The 20,237-nt window shown below is 51.7% G+C and overlaps 1 protein-coding gene across 1 annotated transcript in view; it reads left to right on the forward strand.

The window, feature by feature from the left end:
• Positions 1-1,436: 1,436 nt before the first annotated feature.
• The window catches only part of ZNF148 (zinc finger protein 148), a 38,140-nt gene continuing 19,339 nt past the window's right edge, over positions 1,437-20,237 (forward strand). The window contains exon 1 of the mRNA XM_044296139.1: positions 1,437-2,523. The gene's annotated coding sequence lies outside the window, so the exon portion shown is untranslated. The remainder of the gene's footprint in view (positions 2,524-20,237) is intronic.

The following is a 20,237-nucleotide window of genomic DNA, read 5'->3' on the forward strand; positions in this document are numbered from 1 at the left end:
CTGGACGGCTGCGTTCGGGTCCGCTCGTGAGCCCCTTCAAACGGAGCTCACGAGCGGACACCCGAACGCTAGTGTGAAAGTAGCCTTACTCTTTCAATAAAACGAGTTTAAAAAGCCTCTGAAACGTATAAAGTGCGTGTAATTATATCTCACTACATCACAGAAACAACTGAAACAAAGATCTAAAAGCAGTTTAGCAGCAAACTTTGTGAAAACTAATATTTGTGTCATTCTCAAAACTTGTGGCCACGACTAATATATATACATACGCTTGGCACTGGTGTTTCTGTGGGTTGGTTGGCAGCTACCCTGGGCCTATTCCAGGAGGCATCGGCTCCCCTGCATCAAATCCCAGGATTAGCTCAATGTCAATCCAGTTGGTTGGCACAGTAGGTCCACAACCATTGTCTACAATAGTTTGCACAGGTCCTGTCCATAACACTGAGCTTAGTTCTGCTGCTGTATTTATATGCTGAGCTTGGTTTCTGTGCTGTGCTTGGTTTTGGTACTGTAGTTATGTAATGAGCTTGGTTCTGATGTTGTATGCATGTATCAAGCTTGGTTCTGGTATTGTATGTACCGAGCTTGGCTTTGGGTATGTATGTAATGAGCTTGGCTCTCGTGCTGTAGTTACGCTGACGAGCAGAAGGGTAAAAAATGTTTTGCACTTTTGACTTTCAGGCTCCATAGCTCCCCATCCACTGCAGCTTCGGACCTGAGACTCCCATCATCCTATAGACAATCCTCTCGGCTATCTCATACATTGGACTTGCAGCTGTTTGGCATATGATTAGTTCTGCAGATTCCTCTCATGTAACTGCATTGTGACTGTTCTGCTCCTGGTGGTGGAACAATATTTTTCTCCTTCTTTACTACAAAGTACAACCTGTCCTCACATTCCCTAAGAGCTCAGTGTCTTATTAGGTTGATTCCCAAGGGAAAGGTCACTGGTTCCAATCCAGGAGCCGCCATGAAGAAGATTTCCCAGGAAAAGAGAAGCAGTGTCATCCAGCTCATCGATAGTGGTATCTCGGCTAAGAAAATTGCAAAATGTGATGCCATGACAGCTGGAAGAATATGAAATGAAGTCCGTCCATCCATTACAAAGCCAAGCGGTGGACGTCCAGGCAAAATATCTGAGTTAACAAGTTGGCTCATCACAAGGTCTATCCGATTCCATTCTGGTGGGACAAACACAGCAGTGGTGGCGGCTCGTATGCTTCGTCATAGTGACATCACAGACGTCCATACGAGCACCAGGCGACACACATTACCCAAGTCTGGAATGGTGGCCCGAAAAAAGAAGAAATGTCTACTTTAATATCATCATAAGAAGCAACGGTTCAAGCTTGCAAAAGTACAAACAGTGGACAGTAGAAGACTGGAAACGGCTGATTGGGAGCGATGAGACAAAGGGCAATAGACTGGGCAAATGGAAAGAAACAAGTGAAAAGGGGCGAACGGATCGAGAAATTGGTGGAAGAAGCCTGATGAGATGGGGTTGTTTCACAGCCAAAGGAGTTAGATACCTGACCAGGATCGATGGTGGTCTCAGTGCTGAGCTGTATGTGAGTCTCCTACAAGACGAGTTACTTCCTACACTCGAGTACTATGGATATTGGAGAAGAAATGGTTCTGTGACAATGGAGTAGAGGAGCTGGATCAGCACCTACAGTCCCTGGACCTCAACCTGATCGAACACTTATGGGTAGAGCTGAAGAAAAAGCTGTTTTCATATCCAAGTGAGGCGACCAGTATGACCGACACTGGGAACGTGTAGAAGAGCGGTCGTTATGTGCCGCTCTGGGTCCTGGCGCTGTCGTCGTGTACTGGCTATGCCCGTGGTTGCCGCCACCTGCTGTATCATCTGGTGGAGAGCTTTATGTTGCCGAAGCCAACGTTATACGCACGCGGTATGTCAATATTTCCCGGATGCTGCGCTGTTTCATCGAGTAGCCAATCGCACGTGGCGATGGACAGAAAACACTGCCGATACAGGTGTCTCCTCGCCTCACAGTAATCCAATTTTTTTTAAACTCTATTTACAAAATGTTCTGCAATCGCCAAAGGCACCTTTGTGGGCTCGGACCACCTCAACCTAGGGGCACTACACTGCTATATAAACATGGCGCCCTCCACAGTCTCCTCAGGTGACTGACAGGCTCCCGCCACATCTACACAGCCCTCTTCACACGGCGGAGGCGTCACCCACTGCAGCCAATCAGATCACTGCTCTCACGGCCTCGGCTGCAGGGCAGAAGTAAAAGCCGGCCTCTGATTGGCTACGTCTCTATGAGGAGCGGGTGCTGCGCCCGGGACCGAGAACCTCTGTCCTGAGGCCGTACCCGGCGGCCTGTGTAATATCGCGCCTTGTGTTCGTTATATTCCGCGTCGTACACAGCGGCCGCCCCGCCCTTCCTCCTCCCGGCATGCTTTGCGCGGGGCCGCCCAGCCTCCGGTTCCGGTGGGGGGAGGAGGAAGAAGCCGCCGCTGACACCGGTCGACCGGCCCGGGAGGATGCGGGTAGGTGCTGGGGGGGTTGGAGAAACCTGCACGGGAGAGGAGAAGCCTCAGCCCGAGGGGAAAAGTCCGGAACTGACAGGAAACACCAGGCCGCGACCACCGACCCCGGGAGAACAGGCCCAGGGGGAGGGGACACGTGACCATATAACGGAGGGGGGGTGAGAAGTGCGTCCATGTAACGGGGAGGGGGGAGAAGTGCGTCCATGTAACGGAGGAGGGGGGGAGAAGTGCGTCCATGGAACGGAGGGGGGGTGAGAAGTGCGTCCATGTAACGGAGGAGGGGGGAGAAGTGCGTCCATGTAACGGAGGAGGGGGGAGAGAAGTGCGTCCATGGAACAGGGGGGGGGGGGGAGAGAAGTGCGTCCATGGAACAGGGGGGGGGGGGGAGAGAAGTGCGTCCATGTAACGGAGGGGGGGTGAGAAGTGCGTCCATGGAACAGGGGGGGGGGGGAGAGAAGTGCGTCCATGTAACGGAGGGGGGGTGAGAGTGCGTCCATGTAACGGAGGAGGGGGGGAGAAGTGCGTCCATGGAAGGGGGGGGAGAAGTGCGTCCATGGAAGGGGGGGGGAGAAGTGTGTCCATGGAAGGGGGGGGGGGGAAGAAGTGCGTCCATGGAACGGGGGGGGGGGGGGAGAAGTGCGTCCATGTAACGGGGAGGGGGGGTGAGAAGTGCGTCCATGTAACGGAGGAGGGGGAGAAGTGCGTCCATGTAACGGGGAGGGGGGGGAGAAGTGCGTCCATGTAACGGGGAGGGGGGGGAGAAGTGCGTCCATGTAACGGGGAGGGGGGGGAGAAGTGCGTCCATGTAACGGGGAGGGGGGGGGAGAAGTGCGTCCATGTAACGGGGAGGGGGGGGGGAGAAGTGCGTCCATGGAACTGAGGGGGGGGGTGCGTCCATGTAACGGAGGGGGGGGGGGAGTGCGTCCATGTAACGGGGAGGGGGGGGTGAGAAGTGCGTCCATGTAACGGAGGGGGGGGGTGAGAAGTGCGTCCATGTAACGGGGGGGGGGGTGAGAAGTGCGTCCATGTAACGGGGGGGGGGGTGAGAAGTGCGTCCATGTAACGGGGGGGGGGGTGAGAAACGTGCGTCCATGTAACGGAAAGGGGGGGAGAAGGCGTCCATGTAACGGGGAGGGGGGGGGGGAGTGCGTCCCATGTAAGGGGAGGGGGGGGAGTGCGTCCATTGTAACGGGGAGGGGGGGTGAGAAGTGCGTCCATGTAAACTGAGGAGGGGGGGAGAAGTGCGTCCATGTAATGGAGGGGGGGGGTTGTGAGAAGTGCGTCCATGTAACGGAGGGGGGGGTGAGACAGTGCGTCCATGTAACGGAGGGGGGGGTGAGAAGTGCGTCCATGTAACGGGGGGGGGGGGGGGGGTGAGAAGTGCGTCCATGTAACGGAAAGGGGGGGAGAAGTGCGTCCATGTAACGGAGGGGGGGTGAGAAGTGGTCCCATGTAACGGCAGGGGGGGGGAGTGCGTCCATGTAACGGAGGGGGGGGAGTGCGTCCATGTAACGGGGAGGGGGGGTGAGAAGTGCGTCCATGTAACGGGGAGGGGGGGTGAGAAGTGCTTCCATGTAACGGGGAGGGGGGGTGAGAAGTGCGTCCATGTAACGGGGAGGGGGGGTGAGAAGTGAGTCCATGTAACGGGGAGGGGGGGTGAGAAGTGCATCCATGTAACAGAGGGGCAGGGGGGAGACCTTTTTGCTGCCGAGGGCCATTTGGATACTTGTAACATCGTTCGGGGGCCATACCAAATTCTCTACTTAGAAATTTGAGGGCGATATTTGGTCAAACATATAACGGACTTAGGGATAAGTTACAGAAATTGCGCTTCAATAAAAAAATAAAATCTAGAGCGCTGTATTTTTGCAGCACAAATTGGCGCCTCCACTTGATGTATTACAAATAGTACAGGCGCCATTTTGACCACAGAGCAGTCTAATTTTTAGGTTCAGAATCTTATGTATTTAGTCCTTTTTTTTGACATTAAAGGGGACCTGTCATCACCTTTAAGCTGCCCACACTAACGGCAGAATAAAGCACAGACGGGTGAGATGATTTCAGCGTTCTGTCACTTAAAGGTTAAAAGTAAGTGGTTGCCGAGAACCAACATCACAATCATTGCAGACCGGGCCTGGAAAAGAGTCCTGGTCACCTGAGAAGAGTCCTTAGCCACCTGAAAAGAGTCCTGGCCACTCATGATCTCCTGCCCGCCTGCTGATGACTGCCCGGCATCTGCCTAGTTTTCTCCCTTTCTCTCTAGGAGAGAACTGCCAGTCATCAGCAGACGGGTGAGAGAGCAGGAGATAAATATAATAACCAGGACTCTTCTCGGGTAGATGTGACTCTTTTCCAGGCCTGGGCTGCAATGATTAGGATGCTGGTTCTCAGCAACCAATTACTTTTAGCTCATACGTGACACACCGCTGAGATCAGCATTTCTGTCACTGGTTTATGCTGCCCTCAGTGAGGTTAGCATAACGTTGATGACAGGTTCCCTTTAATGGCAGTCAAGCTAAACTCGGGAAGCGTCCAGAGAGGGGTTCACCCAGCTTTCACTCTGCCTCAGATCTGACCCTCCCCAGCCTCAGATCTGACCCTCCCCAGCCTCAGATCTGACCCTCCCCAGCCTCAGATCTGACCCTCCCCAGCCTCAGATCTGACCCTCCCCAGCCTCAGATCTGACCCTCCCCAGCCTCAGATCTGACCCTCCCCAGCCTCAGATCTGACCCTCCCCAGCCTCAGATCTGACCCTCCCCAGCCTCAGATCTGACCCTCCCCAGCCTCAGATCTGACCCTCCCCAGCCTCAGATCCGTCCCCACGCTCAATTAGCTTCAGATCAGGCCGTCCCCACGCTCAATTAGCTTCAGATCAGGCCGTCCCCACGCTCAGTTAGCCTCAGATCAGGCCGTCCCCACGCTCAGTTAGCCTCAGATCAGGCCGTCCCCACGCTCAGTTAGCCTCAGATCAGGCCGTCCCCACGCTCAGTTAGCCTCAGATCAGGCCGTCCCCACGCTCAGTTAGCCTCAGATCAGGCCGTCCCCACGCTCAGTTAGCCTCAGATCAGGCCGGTCCCCACGCTCAGTTAGCCTCAGATCAGGCCGTCCCCACGCTCAGTTAGCCTCAGATCAGGCCGTCCCCAGCCTCAGATCTGACCCTCCCCAGCCTCAGATCAGGCCGTCCCCACGCTCAGTTAGCCTCAGATCTGACCCTCCCCAGCCTCAGATCAGGCCGTCCCCACGCTCAGTTAGCCTCAGATCTGACCCTCCCCATGCCCAATTCGCTTCAGATCAGGCCGTCCCCACGCTCAGTTAGACTCAGATCAGGCCGTCCCCACGCTCAGTTAGACTCAGATCAGGCCGTCCCCACGCTCAGTTAGACTCAGATCAGGCCGTCCCCACGCTCAGTTAGACTCAGATCAGGCCGTCCCCACGCTCAGTTAGACTCAGATCAGGCCGTCCCCACGCTCAGTAGGACTCAGATCAGGCCGTCCCCACGCTCAGTTAGCCTCAGATCAGGCCGTCCCCACGCTCAGTTAGACTCAGATCAGGCCGTCCCCACGCTCAGTTAGACTCAGATCAGGCCGTCCCCACGCTCAGTTAGACTCAGATCAGGCCGTCCCCACGCTCAGTTAGACTCAGATCAGGCCGTCCCCACGCTCAGTTAGCCTCAGATCAGGCCGTCCCCACGCTCAGTTAGCTCAGATCAGGCCGTCCCCACGCTCAGTTAGCCTCAGATCAGGCCGTCCCCACGCTCAGTTAGCCTCAGATCAGGCCGTCCCCACGCTCAGTTAGACTCAGATCAGGCCGTCCCCACGCTCAGTTAGACTCAGATCAGGCCGTCCCACGCTCAGTTAGCCTCAGATCAGGCCGTCCCCACGCTCAGTTAGCCTCAGATCAGGCCGTCCCCACGCTCAGTTAGACTCAGATCAGGCCGTCCCCACGCTCAGTTAGACTCAGATCAGGCCGTCCCCACGCTCAGTTAGACTCAGATCAGGCCGTCCCCACGCTCAGTTAGCCTCAGATCAGGCTGTCCCCACGCTCAGTTAGCCTCAGATCAGGCCGTCCCACGCTCAGTTAGCCTCAGATCAGGCCGTCCCCACGCTCAGTTAGACTCAGATCAGGCCGTCCCCACGCTCAGTTAGTCAGATCAGGCCGTCCCCACGCTCAGTTAGACTCAGATCAGGCCGTCCCCACGCTCAGTTAGACTCAGATCAGGCCGTCCCCACGCTCAGTTAACTCAGATCAGGCCGTCCCCACGCTCAGTTAGACTCAGATCAGGCCGTCCCCACGCTCAGTTAGCTCAGATCAGGCCGTCCCCACGCTCAGTTAGACTCAGATCAGGCCGTCCCCACGCTCAGTTAGACTCAGATCAGGCCGTCCCCACGCTCAGTTAGACTCAGATCAGGCCGTCCCCACGCTCAGTTAGACTCAGATCAGGCCGTCCCCACGCTCAGTTAGACTCAGATCAGGCCGTCCCCACGCTCAGTTAGACTCAGATCAGGCCGTCCCCACGCTCAGTTAGCCTCAGATCAGGCCGTCCCCACGCTCAGTTAGCCTCAGATCAGGCCGTCCCCACGCTCAGTTAGCCTCAGATCAGGCCGTCCCCACGCTCAGTTAGACTCAGATCAGGCCGTCCCCACGCTCAGTTAGACTCAGATCAGGCCGTCCCCACGCTCAGTTAGACTCAGATCAGGCCGTCCCCACGCTCAGTTAGACTCAGATGAGCCTTTATCAGACAATTAAAAAAATAAAAATGAACTTACCTCTCCAGCACTGGATGGCGTTGCCATCCAGATTCACTTACCCTCCCTGGTCTTCCCGCTGCGCTGTACTGTGACCTGACGGCTCACAGTGGGCATCTACGTGCGCTGTGTCCTGACACTACGTGTCGGGACAAAGAGCGGGGTCCGGAAGAAGACCAGGGAAGGTGAGTACAGCTAGCAATGGTTCCATAATGGAAGAGGTCATTAGCATTTTCATTATATGTTATGGCAGGGGCCGCATGAATTGATCCCGGGGGCTGTATACGGTCCACGGGCCGGAGGTTCACCACTCTTAGTCTATAGGATCTGGAGGCCGGGCTAAGCTTACACCATCTATAGGATTAGTACATCTGGAGCAGGTCTAGAGGCCGGGCTAAGCTTACACCGTCTATAGGATTAGTACATCTGGAGCAGGTCTAGAGGCCGGGCTAAGCTTACATCATCTATAGGATTAGTAAATCTGCACCAGGTCTAGAGACTGGGCTAAGCTTACACCATCTATAGGATTAGTAAATCTGGAGCTGGTCTAGAGGCCGGGCTAAGCTTACATCATCTATAGGATTAGTAAATCTGCACCAGGTCTAGAGACTGGGCTAAGCTTACACCATCTATAGGAATAGTAAATCTGGAGCTGGTCTAGAGGCCGGGCTAAGCTTACACCATCTATACGATTAGTACATCTGGAGCAGGTCTGGAGGCCGGGCTAAGCTTACACCATCTATAGGATTAGTAAATCTGGAGCTGGTCTAGAGGCCGGGCTAAACTTACACTGTCTAGAGGATATATTAGTAAATCTGGAGCAGGTCTAGGGCCGGGCTAAGCTTACACCATCTATAGGATTAGTAAATCTGGAGCTGGTTTAGAGGCCGGGCTAAGCTTACACCGTCTATAGGATTAGTAAATCTGGAGCAGGTCTAGAGACCGGGCTAAGCTTACACCGTCTATAGGATATATTAGTACATCTGGAGCAGGTCTAGAGGCCGGGCTAAGCTTACACCATCTATAGGATTAGTAATTCTGGAGCAGGTCTAGAGGCCGGGCTAAGCTTACTCCCGTCTATAGGATTAGTAAATCTGGAGCAGGTCTGGAGGCCGGGCTAAGCTTACACCGTCTATTGGATTAGTAAATCTGGAGCAGGTCTAGAGGCCGGGCTAAGCTTACACCGCCTATAGGATAAGTAAATCTGGAGCAGGTCTAGAGGCCGGGCTAAGCTTACACCATCTATAGGAATAGTAAATCTGGAGCAGGTCTAGAGGCCGGGCTAAGCTTACACCGTCTATAGGATTAGTAATTCTGGAGCAGGTCTAGAAGCCAGGCTAAGCTTATTCGTCTATAGGATTAGTAAATCTGGAGCAGGTCTAGAAGCCAGGCTAAGCTTACACCATCTATAGGATTAGTAAATCTGGAGCAGGTCTAGAGGCCGGTCTAAGCTACACCATCTATAGGAATAGTAAATCTGGAGCAGGTCTAGAGGCCGGGCTAAGCTTACACCGTCTATAGGATTAGTAATTCTGGAGCAGGTCTAGAGGCCGGGCTAAGCTTACACCATCTATAGGATTAGTAAATCTGGAGCAGGTTTAGAGGCTGGGCTAAGCTTACACCATCTATAGGATTAGTAAATCTGGAGCAGGACTAGAGGCGGGCTAAGCTTACACCATCTATAGGATTAGTAAATCTGGAGCAGGTTTAGAGGCTGGGCTAAGCTTACACCATCTATAGGATTAGTAAATCTGGAGCAGGTTTAGAGGCCGGGCTAAGCTTACACCAACTATAGGATTAGTAAATCTGGAGCAGGTCTGGAGTCCGGGCTAAGCTTACTCCGTCTATAGGATTAGTACATCTGGAGCAGGTCTAGGGCCGGGCTAAGCTTACACCATCTATAGGATTAGTAAATCTGGGGCAGGTCTAGAGGCCGGACTAAGCTTACACCATCTATAGGATTAGTACATCTGGAGCAGGTCTAGAGACTGGGCTAAGCTTACACCGCCTATAGGATTAGTACCTCTCGAGCAGGTCTGGAGGCCGGGCTAAGCTTACACCAACTATAGGATTAGTAAATCTGGAGCAGGTCTGGAGTCCGGGCTAAGCTTACTCCGTCTATAGGATTAGTACATCTGGAGCAGGTCTAGGGCCGGGCTAAGCTTACACCATCTATAGGATTAGTAAATCTGGGGCAGGTCTAGAGGCCGGACTAAGCTTACACCATCTATAGGATTAGTACATCTGGAGCAGGTCTAGAGACTGGGCTAAGCTTACACCGCCTATAGGATTAGTACCTCTCGAGCAGGTCTGGAGGCCGGGCTAAGCTTACACCATCTATAGGAATAGTACATCTGGAGCAGGTCTAGAGACTGGGCTAAGCGTACACCATCTATAGGAATAGTAAATCTGGAGCAGGTCTAGAGGCCGGGCTAAGCGTACACCATCTATAGGAATAGTAAATCTGGAGCAGGTCTAGAGGCCGGGCTAAGCTCACACCATCTATAGGATTAGTAAATCTGGAGCAGGTCTAGAGGCCGGGCTAAGCTTACACCGTCTATAGGATTAGTACATCTGCACCAGGTCTAGAGACTGGGCTAAGCTTACACCATCTATAGGATTAGTAAATCTGGAGCTGGTCTAGAGGCCGGGCTAAGCTTACATCATCTATAGGATTAGTAAATCTGCACCAGGTCTAGAGACTGGGCTAAGCTTACACCATCTATAGGAATAGTAAATCTGGAGCTGGTCTAGAGGCCGGGCTAAGCTTACACCATCTATACGATTAGTACATCTGGAGCAGGTCTGGAGGCCGGGCTAAGCTTACACCATCTAGAGGATTAGTACATCTGGAGCAGGTCTAGAGGCCGGGCTAAGCTTACACCGTCTATAGGATTAGTAAATCTGCACCAGGTCTAGAGGCTGGGCTAAGCTTACATCATCTATAGGATTAGTAAATCTGCACCAGGTCTAGAGACTGGGCTAAGCTTACACCATCTATAGGATTAGTAAATCTGGAGCTGGTCTAGAGGCCGGGCTAAGCTTACATCATCTATAGGATTAGTAAATCTGCACCAGGTCTAGAGACTGGGCTAAGCTTACACCATCTATAGGAATAGTAAATCTGGAGCTGGTCTAGAGGCCGGGCTAAGCTTACACCATCTATACGATTAGTACATCTGGAGCAGGTCTGGAGGCCGGGCTAAGCTTACACCATCTATAGGATTAGTAAATCTGGAGCTGGTCTAGAGGCCGGGCTAAACTTACACTGTCTAGAGGATATATTAGTAAATCTGGAGCAGGTCTAGGGCCGGGCTAAGCTTACACCATCTATAGGATTAGTAAATCTGGAGCTGGTTTAGAGGCCGGGCTAAGCTTACACCGTCTATAGGATTAGTAAATCTGGAGCAGGTCTAGAGACCGGGCTAAGCTTACACCGTCTATAGGATATATTAGTACATCTGGAGCAGGTCTAGAGGCCGGGCTAAGCTTACACCATCTATAGGATTAGTAATTCTGGAGCAGGTCTAGAGGCCGGGCTAAGCTTACTCCCGTCTATAGGATTAGTAAATCTGGAGCAGGTCTGGAGGCCGGGCTAAGCTTACACCGTCTATTGGATTAGTAAATCTGGAGCTGGTTTAGAGGCCGGGCTAAGCTTACACCGTCTATTGGATTAGTAAATCTGGAGCAGGTCTAGAGGCCAGGCTAAGCTTATTCCGTCTATAGGATTAGTAAATCTGGAGCAGGTCTAGAAGCCAGGCTAAGCTTACACCATCTATAGGATTAGTAAATCTGGAGCAGGTCTAGAGGCCGGGCTAAGCTTACACCATCTATAGGAATAGTAAATCTGGAGCAGGTCTAGAGGCCGGGCTAAGCTTACACCGTCTATAGGATTAGTAATTCTGGAGCAGGTCTAGAGGCCGGGCTAAGCTTACACCATCTATAGGATTAGTAAATCTGGAGCAGGTTTAGAGGCTGGGCTAAGCTTACACCATCTATAGGATTAGTAAATCTGGAGCAGGTTTAGAGGCCGGGCTAAGTTTACACCAACTATAGGATTAGTAAATCTGGAGCAGGTCTGGAGTCCGGGCTAAGCTTACTCCGTCTATAGGATTAGTACATCTGGAGCAGGTCTAGGGCCGGGCTAAGCTTACACCATCTATAGGATTAGTAAATCTGGGGCAGGTCTAGAGGCCGGACTAAGCTTACACCATCTATAGGATTAGTACATCTGGAGCAGGTCTAGAGACTGGGCTAAGCTTACACCGCCTATAGGATTAGTACCTCTCGAGCAGGTCTGGAGGCCGGGCTAAGCTTACACCATCTATAGGAATAGTACATCTGGAGCAGGTCTAGAGACTGGGCTAAGCGTACACCATCTATAGGAATAGTAAATCTGGAGCAGGTCTAGAGGCCGGGCTAAGCTCACACCATCTATAGGATTAGTAAATCTGGAGCAGGTCTGGAGGCCGGGCTAAGCTTACACCATCTATAGGATTAGTACATCTCGAGCAGGTCTGGAGGCCGGGCTAAGCTTACACCATCTATAGGATTAGTAAATCTGGAGCAGGTCTAGAGGCCGGGCTAAGCTTACACCGTCTATAGGATTAGTAAATCTGGAGCAGGTCTAGAGGCCGGGCTAAGCTTACACCATCTATAGGATTAGTACCTCTCGAGCAGGTCTGGAGGCCGGGCTAAGCTTACACCATCTATAGGATTAGTAAATCTGGAGCAGGTCTAGAGGCCGGGCTAAGCTTACACCGTCTATAGGATTAGTAAATCTGGAGCAGGTCTGGAGGCCAGGCTAAACTTACACTGTCTATAGGATTAGTAAATCTGGAGCAGGTCTAGAGGCAGGGCTAAGCTTATACCGTCTATAGGATTAGTACATCTGGAGCAGGTCTAGAGACTGGGCTAAGCTTATACCGTCTATAGGATTAGTACATCTGGAGCAGGTCTAGAGGCCGGGCTAAGCTTACACCGTCTATAGGAATAGTAAATCTGGAGCAGGTCTGGAGGCCGGACTAAGCTTACACCATCTATAGGATTAGTACATCTGGAGCAGGTCTAGAGGCCGGGCTAAGCTTACACCGTCTATAGGAATAGTAAATCTGGAGCAGGTCTGGAGGCCGGGCTAAGCTCACACCGTCTATAGGATTAGTACATCTGGAGCAGGTCTAGAGGCCGGGCTAAGCTTACACCTTCTATAGGAATAGTAAATCTGGAGCAGGTCTGGAGGCCGGGCTAAGCTCACACCGTCTATAGGATTAGTAATTCTGGAGCAGGTCTAGAGGCCGGGCTAAGCTCACACCATATATAGGATTAGTAAATCTGGAGCAGGTCTAGAGGCCGGGCTAAGCTCACACCGTCTATAGGATTAGTAATTCTGGAGCAGGTCTAGAGGCCGGGCTAAGCTCACACCATCTATAGGATTAGTACATCTGGAGCAGGTCTAGAGGCTGGGCTAAGCTTACACCATCTATAGGATAAGTAAATCTGGAGCAGGTCTGGAGGCCGGGCTAAGCTCACACCAACTATAGGATTAGTAAATCTGGAGCAGGTCTAGAGGCCGGGCTAAGTTTACACCATCTATAGGATTAGTACATCTGGACCAGGTCTACAGGCCGGGCTAAGCTTACACCGTCTATAGGATTAGTAATTCTGGAGCAGGTCTAGAGGCCGGGCTAAGCTTACACCATCTATAGGATTAGTAAATCTGGAGCAGGTCTAGAGGCCGCACTAAGCTTACATCATCTATAGGATTAGTAAATCTGGAGCAGGTCTGGAGGCCGGGCTAAGCTTACACCAACTATAGGATTAGTACATCTGGAGCAGGTCTAGAGGCCGGGCTAAGCTTACACCTTCTATAGGAATAGTAAATCTGGAGCAGGTCTGGAGGCCGGGCTAAGCTCACACCGTCTATAGGATTAGTAATTCTGGAGCAGGTCTAGAGGCCGGGCTAAGCTCACACCATCTATAGGATTAGTAAATCTGGAGCAGGTCTAGAGGCCGGGCTAAGCTCACACCGTCTATAGGATTAGTAATTCTGGAGCAGGTCTAGAGGCCGGGCTAAGCTCACACCATCTATAGGATTAGTAAATCTGGAGCAGGTCTAGAGGCCGGGCTAAGCTTACACCATCTATAGGATAAGTAAATCTGGAGCAGGTCTGGAGGCCGGGCTAAGCTCACACCGTCTATAGGATTAGTAAATCTGGAGCAGGTCTGGAGGCCGGGCTAAGCTCACACCGTCTATAGGATTAGTAATTCTGGAGCAGGTCTAGAGGCCGGGCTAAGCTCACACCATCTATGGATTAGTAAATCTGGAGCAGGTCTAGCGGCCGGGCTAAGCTCACACCGTCTATAGGATTAGTAATTCTGGAGCAGGTCTAGAGGCCGGGCTAAGCTCACACCATCTATAGGATTAGTAAATCTGGAGCAGGTCTGGAGGCCGGGCTAAGCTTACACCTTCTATAGCAGTGTTTCCCAACCAGTGTGCCTCCAGCTGTTGCAAAACTACAACTCCCAGCATGCCCGCACAGCCAAAAGCTGTCCAGGCATGCTGGGAGTTGTAGTTTTGCAACAGCTGGAGGCACACTGGTTGGGAAACACTGTTCTATAGGATTAGTACCTCTCGAGCAGGTCTGGAGGCCGGGCTAAGCTTACACCATCTATAGGATTAGTAATTCTGGAGCAGGTCTAGAGGCCGGGCTAAGCTTACACCATCTATAGGATTAGTAATTCTGGAGCAGGTCTAGAGGCCGCACTAAGCTTACATCATCTATAGGATTAGTAAATCTGGAGCAGGTCTGGAGGCCGGGCTAAGCTTACACCAACTATAGGATTAGTAAATCTGGAGCAGGTCTGGAGGCCGGGCTAAGCTTACACCATCTATAGGATTAGTAAATCTGGAGCAGGTCTAGAGGCCGGGCTAAGCTTACACCAACTATAGGATTAGTAAATCTGGAGCAGGTCTAGAGGCCGGGCTAAGCTTACACCATCTATAGGATTAGTAAATCTGGAGCAGGTCTAGAGGCCGGGCTAAGCTTACACCGTCTATAGGATTAGTAAATCTGGAGGCCGGGCTAAGCTTACACCATCTATAGGATTAGTAAATCTGGAGCAGGTCTAGAGGCCGGGCTAAGCTTACACCATCTATAGGATTAGTAAATCTGGAGCAGGTCTAGAGGCCGGGCTAAGCTTACACCATCTATAGGATTAGTACATCTGGAGCAGGTCTAGAGGCCGGGCTAAGCTTACACCGTCTATAGGATTAGTACATCTGGAGCAGGTCTAGAGGCCGGGCTAAGCTTACACTGTCTATAGGATTAGTACATCTGGAGCAGGTCTAGAGGCCGGGCTAAGCTTACACCATCTATAGGATTAGTACATCTGGAGCAGGTCTAGAGGCCGGGCTAAGCTTACACCATCTATAGGATTAGTACATCTGGAGCAGGTCTGGAGGCCGGGCTAAGCTTACTCCGTCTATAGGAATAGTAAATCTGGAGCAGGTCTAGAGGCTGGGATAAGCTTACACCGTCTATAGGATTAGTAAATCTGGAGCAGGTCTGGAGGCCGGGCTAAGCTTACACCGTCTATAGGAATAGTAAATCTGGAGCAGGTTTAGAGGCCGGGCTAAGCTTACACCATCTATAGGATTAGTACATCTGGAGCGGGTCTGGAGGCCGGGCTAAGCTTACACAGTCTATAGGATTAGTACATCTGGAGCAGGTCTAGAGGCCGGGCTAAGCTTACACCGTCTATAGGATTAGTACATCTGGAGCAGGTCTAGAGGCCGGGCTAAGCTTACACCATCTATAGGATTAGTACATCTGGAGCAGGTCTAGAGACCGGGCTAAGCTTACCGTCTATAGGATTAGTAAATCTGGAGCAGGTCTAGAGACCGGGCTAAGCTTACACTGTCTATAGGATTAGTACATCTGGAGCAGGTCTAGAGGCCGGGCTAAGCTTACCGTCTATAGGATTAGTAAATCTGGAGCAGGTCTAGAGGCAGGGCTAAGCTTACACCATCTATAGGATTAGTACATCTGGAGCAGGTCTAGAGGCCGGGCTAAGCTCACACCATCTATAGGATTAGTACATCTGGAGCAGGTCTAGAGGCCGGGCTAAGCTTACACCGTCTATAGGATTAGTACATCTGGAGCAGGTCTAGAGGCCGGGCTAAGCTTACACCATCTATAGGATTAGTACATCTGGAGCAGGTCTAGAGACCGGGCTAAGCTTACCGTCTATAGGATTAGTAAATCTGGAGCAGGTCTAGAGGCCGGGCTAAGCTTACCGTCTATAGGATTAGTACATCTGGAGCAGGTCTAGAGGCCGGGCTAAGCTTACACCATCTATAGGATTAGTACATCTGGGGCAGGTCTAGAGGCCGGGCTAAGCTTACACCATCTATAGGATTAGTACATCTGGAGCAGGTCTAGAGGCCGGGCTAAGCTTACCGTCTATAGGATTAGTACATCTGGAGCAGGTCTAGAGGCCGGGCTAAGCTTACACCGTCTATAGGATTAGTACATCTGGAGCAGGTCTAGAGGCCGGGCTAAGCTTACATCATCTATAGGATTAGTAAATCTGGAGCAGGTCTAGAGGCCGGGCTAAGCTTACCGTCTATAGGATTAGTACATCTGGAGCAGGTCTAGAGGCCGGGCTAAGCTTACCGTCTATAGGATTAGTAAATCTGGAGCAGGTCTAGAGGCCGGGCTAAGCTTACATCATCTATAGGATTAGTAAATCTGGAGCAGGTCTAGAGGCCGGGCTAAGCTCACACCGTCTATAGGATTAGTAAATCTGGAGCAGGTCTAGAGGCCGGGCTAAGCTCACACCGTCTATAGGATTAGTAAATCTGGAGCAGTGTGGTATTTTTACGCTGTAGAGAAGGGGATGTGAGAACCTCCAGTATCTACAGGTGAACCTTGAAAAATTAGAATATTGTGCAAAGTTCTCTTATTTCAGTAAGGCTCCATTCACACGTCCGCATCCGTTCTGCACCCATTTATTCTCTATGGGGACGGAATGGATGCGGACAGCACACAGTGTGCAATCTGCATTTGCGGAGCGCGCCCCCGATCTTCCGGTCCGCAGTTCCGCAAAAGATTTTAAGCTGCATTATGGAAATAAATGGACTTTTGCACAATATTCACATTTTTCGCGTTTTCCCTGTAGAAGCAGGAAAGCCCTGTGAGGTGAGTGACAGCCGCAGTGCACGGGATGGTAAGTCCGATTATGGAAATGCTACACTTTCTTGTCGCACAACCTTTCGTCATCGGCAATGCAATGTGTTGTGATGTAACAGTAGAATCTATACATGATTGCCGAATCACAGCAGCAAAAAAATAGTGATTCACGTGGCCAGACCGTTACAGCTCAGGACTGCAGTAGTTAAAACCCCTTCTACGTGTAAGAAAGGTGCAGCCTCAGGCCTCATGCACACCACCGCGTCTGTATTGGGGTCGGCAGTCTTTTTCGGACTCCCATTACTAGAAATGACTGCAGTATGAATAGCGCATGTTCACATTTGCAGGACCGGCAGACGGATGACATTCCTGTGCGGCTCAGATACAAAACACAGTCCTGTTCCTGAGGCGCCTTCACCCGGTGGTTTGGTCAGAGATTTCCATCGGTGATGGTGAGTGAAGATCAGGCGCGGGTCTCTCCATTCTACCTGATCTCTGTAGGATCCGCTCCTGCTTTTGATTCGCAATCACTAATTGAAATCACTGACCAAACAAGGACCGGGCCCTGGGGCCCCTTCACACTTTTTGCAGACAGAATTCGGGCCGTAGCCCTGTGGTTTCTGCCTCCCATTCATATTAATGGTAAGCAGCGCTAAAGCCTTTCCAGACCTCCGCCATAATAGTACGGTAGAAGTCGGGTCTTTAAAGATGGCGGCCGTTCATGAGCATGGCTTGTGTCTGCAGCGCCCCCTGATGATGGAACCATCACATTCCAGGCTCCCAACGGTGCAGGGCATCTCATGTTAGTGTCATACAAGGTGTGAAAAAATCGCCTCATCGGAAATCGTCAGTGTAACAATACAAGCGCCAAAATATTATAACGCCACAACCGGCGTCCCCTGACGGGTGTCAGCATGTAATGTCTAGAAATAAGGTTCACTCACTGCGGTAGATACTCTCCTCAGTAAGGTTATGTGAATCCGGGAAGTAGCCGCTGTCGCTAAGATCTGCAGATGACGACATTTCCAGCACCTAGCTCCAATCTGGCGTGTGGGAGAGCCAGACTAAAAGCAGAGTTTTTTTTAGCCACATGAAACCTCAAAGGGTTGGATCAGGCCTTGTGGGATGATTGTGCTATGATCGTCAGATTAGAAGAATAACGCGTAGTGATCCATCCTGTACCGCATGAAACGGTCACATCCCGAGCCTAGGGCGGCAAACAGCGTCTGCACAAACCAGCAGCAGGTGTCTACATGACACTGGAATATGAGGCAGATGTCCAGCGGCAGGTGTCCTCTGACCTCACCCCACCGCTCTCACAGGCTAGCATGGTGCATTGCAAGACGGCAGTGGTCGCAGTGATAGTTGGAGATTGGTCTGGAGACCAGATGGGCAACATCACAAGAAAGCGTCACACCGGGCCTAATCCTGTTATTATGGGGGAGCATAATGTACCCTCTCTAGATGTCTCCCATCGAGCACATCTGGGACGTCGTTGCTCGCAGCAGATCTTGATGATTGCTGTGCACAACCACATTCCGTGAGGCAGAACATTCCTCAGACAATCATTAATAACCTCACTGATGGCTGCCAAGGCCTCGAAGTGCGTGACGCTCATCCTCCATGCCGAATAAATAGAGATGTCCGGAATGTTTGTTTTCCCCATTTTTTATCATTAACATTTCTACCAATCCTGTGACTTCCATAAATTTGCGACTTTTCCGTCTTGGCGTTGAAATTTCAATATTTAAAAAGCGAGGTACAGTATATACCGAAGTGTAGTAGAGAGGTCAATATACTGAGGGGCAGTATAGAGGTGTGCGGTATACAGAGGGGCAGTATAGAGGTGTACGGTATACAGAGGGGCAGTATAGAGGTGTACGGTATACAGGGGCAGTATAGAGGTGTATGGTATACAGAGGGGCACTATAGAGGTGTACGGTATACAGAGGGGCACTATAGAGTTGTACGGTATACAGAGGGGCACTATAGAGGTGTACGGTATACAGAGGGGCACTATAGAGGTGTACGGTATACAGAGGGGCACTATAGAGTTGTACGGTATACAGAGGGGCACTATAGAGGTGTACGGTATACAGAGGGGCAGTATAGAGGTGTACGGTATACAGGGGCACTATAGAGGTGCGCGGTATACAGAGGGGCAGTATAGAGGTGTACATTATACAGAGGGGCAGTATAGAGGTGCGCAGTATACAGAGGGGCAGTATAGAGGTGCGCAGTATACAGAGGGGCAGTATAGATGTGCGCGGTATACAGAGGGGCAGTATAGAGGTGCGCGGTATACAGAGGGGCAGTATAGAGGTGCGCAGTGTACAGAGGGGCAGTATAGAGGTGCGCGGTGTACAGAGGGGCAGTATAGAGGTGCGCAGTATACAGAGGGGCAGTATAGAGGTGCGCGGTACACAGAGGGGCAGTATAGAGGTGCGCAGTACACAGAGGGGCAGTATAGAGGTGCGTAGTGTACAGAGGGGCAGTATAGAGGTGCGCGGTATACAGAGGGGCAGTATAGAGGTGCGCAGTGTACAGAGGGGCAGTATAGAGGTGCGCAGCACACAGAGGGGCAGTATAGAGGTGCACAGTATACAGAGGGGCAGTATAGAGGTGCGCAGTATACAGAGGGGCAGTATAGAGGTGCGCAGTATACAGAGGGGCAGTATAGAGGTGCGCGGTATACAGAGGGGCAGTATAGAGGTGCGCGGTATACAGAGGGGCAGTATAGAGGTGCGCAGTGTACAGAGGGGCAGTATAGAGGTGCGCGGTGTACAGAGGGGCAGTATAGAGGTGCGCAGTATACAGAGGGGCAGTATAGAGGTGCGCGGTACACAGAGGGGCAGTATAGAGGTGCGCAGTACACAGAGGGGCAGTATAGAGGTGCGTAGTGTACAGAGGGGCAGTATAGAGGTGCGCGGTATACAGAGGGGCAGTATAGAGGTGCGCAGTGTACAGAGGGGCAGTATAGAGGTGCGCAGCACACAGAGGGGCAGTATAGAGGTGCACAGTATACAGAGGGGCAGTATAGAGGTGCACAGTATACAGAGGGGCAGTATAGAGGTGCACAGTATACAGAGGGGCAGTATAGAGGTGCACGGTATACAGAGGGGCAGTATAGTGGTGCGCAGTATACAGAGGGGCAGTATAGAGGTGTACATTATACAGAGGGGCAGTATAGAGGTGTGCGGTATACAGAGGGGCGGTATAGAGGTGCGCGGTATACAGAGGGGCAGTATAGAGGTGCGCGGTATACAGAGGGGCGGTATAGAGGTGTACATTATACAGAGGGGCAGTATAGAGGTGCGCGGTATACAGAGGGGCAGTATAGAGGTGCGCGGTATACAGAGGGGCAGTATAGAGGTGTACATTATACAGAGGGGCAGTATAGAGGTGCGCGGTATACAGAGGGGCAGTATAGAGGTGCGCGGTACACAGAGGGGCAGTATAGAGGTGCGCAGTGTACAGAGGGGCAGTATAGAGGTGCGCAGCACACAGAGGGGCAGTATAGAGGTGCGTAGTGTACAGAGGGGCAGTATAGAGGTGCGTAGTGTACAGAGGGGCAGTATAGAGGTGCGCAGCATACAGAGGGGCAGTATAGAGGTGTGCGTTATACAGAGGGGCAGTATAGAGGTGCGCAGTGTACAGAGGGGCAGTATAGAGGTGTGCGTTGTACAGAGGGGCAGTATAAAGGTGCGCAGCATACAGAGGGGCAGTATAGAGGTGCACAGCATACAGAGGGGCAGTATAGAGGTGCACAGCATACAGA

Source organism: Bufo gargarizans, chromosome 6 (genome assembly GCF_014858855.1).
Source record: "Bufo gargarizans isolate SCDJY-AF-19 chromosome 6, ASM1485885v1, whole genome shotgun sequence".
Taxonomy (NCBI): Eukaryota; Metazoa; Chordata; class Amphibia; order Anura; family Bufonidae; genus Bufo; species Bufo gargarizans.